Source organism: Pan paniscus, chromosome 4, assembly GCF_029289425.2.
Source record: "Pan paniscus chromosome 4, NHGRI_mPanPan1-v2.0_pri, whole genome shotgun sequence".
NCBI lineage: Eukaryota > Metazoa > Chordata > Mammalia > Primates > Hominidae > Pan > Pan paniscus.
The window spans coordinates 76,200,790-76,208,339 of NC_073253.2; the positions used below are offsets into that span (position 1 = coordinate 76,200,790).

The 7,550-nt window shown below is 34.8% G+C and overlaps 1 long non-coding RNA gene across 1 annotated transcript; it reads left to right on the forward strand.

The window, feature by feature from the left end:
• Positions 1–323: 323 nt before the first annotated feature.
• Positions 324–6,693, forward strand: LOC134730437 (uncharacterized). The gene is made up of 2 exons (XR_010112202.1): positions 324–1,465; positions 4,181–6,693. It is a non-coding gene; the product is annotated as an uncharacterized LOC134730437 (long non-coding RNA).
• The last annotated feature ends 857 nt before the right edge of the window (positions 6,694–7,550 follow it).

Here is a 7,550-nt window from a genome sequence, read left to right on the forward strand (position 1 = left end):
TGATATGCTTGTTCACCGAATCTGCCTGGTGACCACATGGTATCTGGCTAATGTTTCAAAACAAAGACTCATCCACTGAATGATATAATTCCTGTTTTATTATCCTGCTTCTAGAATTCTTGCTTTTGAAATAGGTCTTGCAGGTTATATTCACAAGCAAAAGCAAGGCATCACTTAATGGTTACCAATAGCAGAAACTTTAAATATTTTATAGGTACTTTTTATTGGGAAAATATGGGATATCCTGAAAAATCAACTGAAAATGGCTTAAACATGAAGGATTATCTCTTATATAACAGAAGTCTAGGGGAAGAAAGCATGAAACTGAGGGAGGGTCTCCATTATAACCTCATGGAATTAGATTATCTTTGTCTTTCCCTCTCTAATTTCCAGCAGTTGACTTTCGTCCTCATTCATGCTGTCTCATGGTTACCAAGCTGCTCCTCTGTCACCATGTGTTATGCCTGCATTACTGAAAGAAAAGGGCCAAAAGACCAAACTTCATGGACTGCTGAATAACCAGTTAACTCAAATTTAATGACTTGAATTTGATTATTTATTGTGATTGCCTAGTTATTATTAAAAATTAATGGCCACAACCCCTGCTAAGCTCAGCCGTAAGGATCTTTTGTATGCAAAACCTACTGCTTTAGGGATGGTGATGTGGTTTTTTTTGTCTGTTTGTTTTGAGACAGGGTCTCGATTTGCTGCTCAGGCTAGAGTGCAGTGGCATGATCATACCTCACTGTAGCCTTGAACTCTTGGATTCAAGAGATGCTTCCACCTCAGCTTCCCAAGTAGCTAGGCCTACAGTCATGTACATACCACCAGGCTTGGCTAACTTATTTTTTTTTTTTTTTGGGTAGAGATGGAGTATCCTTATGTTGCCTAGGCTGGTCTAGAACTCCTGAGGTCAAGTGATCCTCCAGCCTCAGCCTTCCAATGTGATGGGATTATAGGTATGAGCCACTGCACCCTGCCAGGAAAGTTGTTGAAAAAGACCAGCATGTTGGTGTGTGTTGGCAGCTCCTCAGATCCTTCAGTATGGGATATAAAGGGGTTGTAATTAATTGGTTGGAAATAATCAGTGTGCAAACAACAATGGAAATGGAAGAGAATACATCTTGGTAATAAAATCTCTGTCTGTCCATGGCCTATAATATAAATTGCATAAATTTCTAGTAATTTGATATCTTGCAATGTTGTAAAAATCAACTACTTTTATACTCCAAATAATAGGGAAACAATGATCATCTAGAGCCCTTGTCAAGGGTCTCCTATTGAGAGTCCTTAGACAATGTGACACATCTCTGTGGCAAAGATCAGATATAATATGTTGCATTTACACAAGTAACAGACTTCTGGCTCTCCTCCAACTCAGGTATACTCTTCTGCCGAGAGACTGTACTTCTCAGCCTCCCTTGTGGCTAGGTGTGCCATGTGACTAAGTGCTCATGATTGAGATGTAAGTAAATGTGAAATGCAGGACAGCAATACCCCTTATTAAATGTAATTGCCCATAATTCCCTTGTTTTTTACTTTCATCCCAAATGAAAATGGTGATGACCAGGGCAACACTAATAGCTGTGTATCATGGATAACAAAGCCATACCCAATTTGTTGGGTTCTGGACTGATTCATGGAGCATAGAGTTCCTGGGCTCATAATGTAAGCAGAAAACACTCTTCAGTTTTAATAAGAAATCTATATTGTGGGGCTTATTAGCTCTAGCAATGTAGGTTTTACTGTAGCTAATAAATAATTGGTACATTGGAAGGCTTTCTGCCTGACACAAAAACCTTAAAAAAATGTGGAATAGACACGTAAGTGAGAGTGAAGGCAGTACATTTATTTAAAGTGTCACTTCTGGTAACTGGAAGAGCAAACCCCTTGCCTAAAGAGCCTTCAGCTGGAGGAGAAGCTGATGGAAAGGGCCAGAATGTTACCATGTGTTAGCTGTTTATTGCTGCATTAGGTAGCTTATTTCAAGAATTAATGAGATCAAGGAAGAACAAGACAATTTCAAGTAGAGGTTGAAGAGAATAAAGAGTCCAGAAATGTGGGATCTGATGGGGCTGGAAAAGCCACCTTCGTTTATCACCCTACACAGTAGGAGATAACCCTGCTGCTCAAAAGATTTAATAAAAAATGTCCATTAAGAGTTCTCAGCTCAACAAGTGAATCTATAGATCATCTGTGCAAAAGATCAGATAAAGTATGTTGCTTTCCAAATAAGTCTATTATTTTATATGGTTTTATACTTTCAAGAGCCATCATCAAAATGGTAACAATTGACACTGGCTTAACAAAGAAGTGAGACCGTAAGAATAGGTTTCATAATTATTTCCAGAAAAGAGCCTTGGATGTAGGTTTCCAGCACAAGAAAATAGATGTATGCAGTTAGACCATAAACTCATTGAATGTTCTAAGAATTTTTTTTTTTTTACTAAAGAAGTCAAATATTTAGCCTTCAAAAAGTCCCAAGTTCCCAAATTAGTGGGTGCAGAAGCAGGCTATGAAAACTGCAGTGCTTCTGACAAAAGAAATCTCTTTAATATTCATGCAGATGTGGTGAGGGAGAATGTATTACAAGAACAAATTTTTTCAGAGAGAAAACCAGGACCGCAGAGGATAGAGGACAGGAAATTCTTTTCAATAAGCAGCGATCAGTTTTAAGCAAGAAACTTTCTCCACTGGTAGAGCAGAGAGTCTCTGCAATTTTTGTCCTGCAAAATTTTATTGCTCTGAGCAGTGACTGCGTGGCCATTCTTTTTTTTCTCAAATGAGACATTTTATTGTAATTTTAAGTAATATATAGTTGCTATTAATGATACGTAGGAAACTTTTGTGATAGAGAGGACTGTACCCAAATATCCTGACATCTGAACTGTATACCATGCCTGAGTGTAACTATGGCTTGTCTTTCTTGGGAAGTGGGTAGACATGTTCTAACTTTAGGAAGAAGGGTGTGCAGATTATAAAAGATACTGCTATCTGTCCTTCTATTAATAATAACTAGCCTTCCTCCAGGGTTTTTTCTGGTCTGTGTCAACTAGGTTTAGAGATTTCACTACACTTCAGCCAAAGAGATGTGCACAGAAATGAGGCAAACAACCTCACATCGCATCTTTTCAAAGGAACACTGCTTGCCCTTTGCTCTATCTTTTCCCTCTTTTGTCGGATCTACTGGACTGTATTTTTCATGTATTGTCACATGATAATGTCTCATTTCTCATGCTCTTCTTGCAATTTTATTGGCAATCCTCCAAATATTTCCTGGATTGCAAGCTCTCTCTTTATTAAACTGAATTGAGACTTGTAACTAAACCGACTGGTAGAGTATGGTAGAAGTGATGGAATAGAAACTCTAAGGCAACTCATAAAACATAATTCTCTTCAATTTGGCTTTCTTTCTGAGTCAGGATGTTCACCTTTGGAACCTAGCCACTATACCGTGAGGAAGTGCAGACCACATGGAGCCACCATGCATAGCTGCTCCATTCAACAGCCCTTGCTAAGTTCTCAGAAAACAGTCTGTATCAATTGTTAAGATACGTAAATAAACAAGCTACTGTATAGCGCAAGTGTTTCACAAGGCAACGCTGGAATAAGGAAGGCAGAAATTTGAACCTGGATGTCTCTGGAGCAGAGTTCCCTATCACTTTGGGCTGTTTTCCCTCTTCTTGAACTTTAGGAGTGAGAAATAAGTGTCTATCTTATGAAAACAACTGAATTTGGGGATCTCTAAAATAGTGGTAAGAAATAAGATTAAAGCTTTTATAGCCTGATTCCTGCTGTCAGAGTTCTGAGAAACAGAACTTTGCCCATATCTTACTTTATACCCCAATGCCTCGTAATTATTATTTAATTAATTAGCAATTTTTATTAGAAATATATTCACTTAGAAAATATGCTTTGACTTCCTACCATATAGCAGAGTCTGGTTCTTGCTGCTGTGAAAAGGATAAGGAAGAAGCTATGCATGATCTTTGTCCTTGTATTACTTTCCTATTGCTGCTGTAACAAAATGCCACAAACTTTGTGGCTTAAAACAGCACACATTAATTCTCTTAGGAAAAAAATTAGAGTTCTGGAGGTTGGAGTTTAAAAATCAAAGTGTTGGTTGGATTGAGTTACTCTTGGAGGCTTGTGGAGTAATCCATTTCCTTGCCTTTTCCAGCTTCTAGGGACTGCTTGAATTCCTTGACTCACAGTGCCTCACACCAACCTCTGGTTCTATTGAAACTTTGTCCGGCCTCCTCCCAACCTGCCGTCTCAACCTCTAGTTTCCCTCTTATAAGGACCTTTGTAATTGTGATTACATCACACTCACCTGGATAATTCAGGAAAATCTCATCATCTCAAGATCCTTAACACAATAAAATCTGCAAATTCCCTTTTACCATGCAAGGTAATGTATTCACAGGTTCCTGGGATTGTAACAGAAACATCTTTAGGAAGCCACTATTCAGTCTCATGCAGTGCACACAAACATGCATTTTCTGTAGGAATATTGAAAGCATCTTATTGTGAATCGATGACTTAGAAAATGTATTTCAGATTTGGCCTGACTTTTTTATTATTGTTCTTTTAGTCTATACTCTTCATTAAAAAGACTCAGTAAGTGATTTTTTGCTTGTATCTTGTAAGATACAAATTTGAGGTAGCCAAAGTAGTTTTCTATTCTGTATTTTCTCCTTTATGAATACCTTTATTTACTACACATATTAGTACTTTGTCTTCCTTAAGACTTAAAATACTGCAATATAGTACTTTATGATGAGAAAATACTAGATAGCTCTTAAATAAAATTCTGTTGTCCGTGTACTTTTAAAAAATATTGTGATACTGCAAAATATAAGTGTCTCCTTTTACCAATTTTCTGAAGATGGAAGGTTGTTTAAGAACCATGCTATTCTGGCAAAAGAACACCTAAGGTAGACTTGGATTTTCAGCACGGGGAGAGCACAATAAATAAGAGTGTACTTAATCTTGCTTTTTACTGGAAACACATATTGGAAACAAAGCCGTTTCATAGTCTATGTGTATAGAAGAATACTCTTGACTCCAAAGAACTTCACTTGTATGTGGAACTCCAAGAGAGTCAATAATAAAATCAATAATAATTATAAAGAGAGAACTTGGGCATAGGTGAAGAAGTGATATGATATAATATAGCAATAACAAAAAAACATGTTGTATTGTCAAGATCCAGGAAAAATCTTCTGACATTTAAAACTGGTAGTGAAATAGATTTCTAGTTGCCATGGGGCAGGAGAGGGGGGGCTCATAAAACTCCTCTCTCTTTCTTTCTTTCTTTTCCTCTTTCCTCTGTTTAATTAATGTAGGTTCGCATTGGCCTCTAATAAGGGAAAGAAGAACGGCAGAAGCAAATGATAAATCTTAGTAGGAGTGTAGACCAGCTAGTTTTACTAGTATCTTGTGGTAGTAATTCAAAGGTAACTGGAAAAATAAAACTCAGCTCAAGTCTTGAGTATTTTGTGCTGGTGGGAAATGGAACATTCAAGAATAAAGAAACAAGGTGAAGAATTGGTCAGTGGTAACATTTATTGGGAGGAAATTGACTGAATTTTGGCAATAAACCAGCAGAGGAAGTTGACCTAAAGAACAGACTGTCAGTCATCTGTTTCTTTGGCATTATTTATACAGGTCCTTTCCTCATTCTCTCTTTTTATGCTGTTTTATTAGGTCCTGCTGTTTTATTAGGTCTAGTTTTTTCTTAGTTTATGATTGTAACCTGTTGTTGCTAATTTTCTTAATTCTTAATTTTCTTAATTAATAATTAATTTTCTTTATCTTGTTTGCATCCAAAATCATATTTTAGATTTAGAATTATAAAAATGTTAGTTGTTGATGACAGTTATTGTCATTATCATTAATATTATTATTAATGGATCAATTAAAAACAAAGATAGTTATCATGGGGGCTTATGATTGAGACAATGAGTCATGTGTCTGTCCTGTATAGACAGTATAACATGCTATATCATAAGAGGTAGAAGTCAAATTGTCTCTATTTATAATATATTTCAACTGGGGTAGGAAGGCTTTTCCAAAAGTGCAGCAGTATATTTATATTGTAATATGCTTGTCTTAATGAAAAACATTATGGGGTAGGAATACCGTTCTTTACATTTGTTGAACTCATATGATAGTGTTTATACCTGTATTTTTCTTTACAAGTATATTCAGCATATCTCCTTTTAAAGCTCCATTGAAGTCTAAAATGCCCATCTAGACACTTACTATACTTAGCAACAACTCCTGTGAAAATGAAAGTGCTTACACATTAAAACATTTACAACATGATCATTATATAAAGGGGTTTCCAGCATTCAAAATATGTAAAAAGATGAAATTATTTATAATAAAACAAATTAGGTTTAGTGTAAAATCAAACAATAAACACAAAGAATAATATAAAACTTCTCTTTTATCTAGCAGGGATATTTTTCTTGCAGTGATTAATCTGAAACTGTCAAGTTCTGTTACCTTGGTCTGTATAAGGCTATAACAGGGCTATCGTTAACTTTAATTTATCTGTAATAGGATACAAAGTTACATATTTCACAAAATGTTAATCATGCTTATGTGTGGGTCTAAGATGAAAATCAACAATAATCTTAATGTTTTTAAGAAAATAGTTATTGTGAATATTGGGGAAAAAACAAACATACTGTAAAGGAAAGAAATTCTAAGAGCATTAACTATTTTTAAAACAAAATATTGTCTATATATCATACCATCATACATGTTTACATTTTAATAAATTTTGAGGCTGCTAAGTAGTTGGGAAGTGGTTTGTAAGTTTATCTCTGCTCTTTGTAGTTCATCAAATTCTCCAAGTTAAATTCAGTTTTCACTAATCAAATTATCATCATTTATGGAACAGGTTATTCCCTAATTACAGTAGGGTTTTATTATGAAATATATATATTTTTCCTAATAACCTTTAACAGCCAGTTTCCTCTGACAACGAATTCTTATTATATTCTTTAAATTACTTAAATAAAATTTTAACATATTAGAGGGAAAATTAAGTAAAATATAATCTCATGGAAAATTTGTGAAAGTGCAATTTCTCTCAAGTTTTTTTTTAAAATGTCACTCTATTTTAATTACTATTTTTGGCTAGCAAATATTTGCTAAAATTTATTTGTATCACAATTCCATTTGAGTTTTAAAAATATGATATAGTATAAACTATTTTTATTGCATTATAAATAAAAATAGCTAATATCATCTGTTAAAATGAGCAAATAAACTATGAAAGCAAATTCTACCAAAATAAGAAAAGTAATTTGTAACTTTGGATATCCAACTATCAGTGCCTAAAAAATCTGCTAATTTTTTAAAAGGCTGTAAAGATACAACAAAAGTTAGATGTGGCCTATGTCTTTAAATTATGCATGAGAGAGGACACAATGCCAAGATCTAGCAACTGAGTATTGAAAAAAGTAAGGGACTTAATGTAATCCAATAGTAGCTGAAAAGACTAGAAAGTACATTCTTGTATTACATTTCATTTG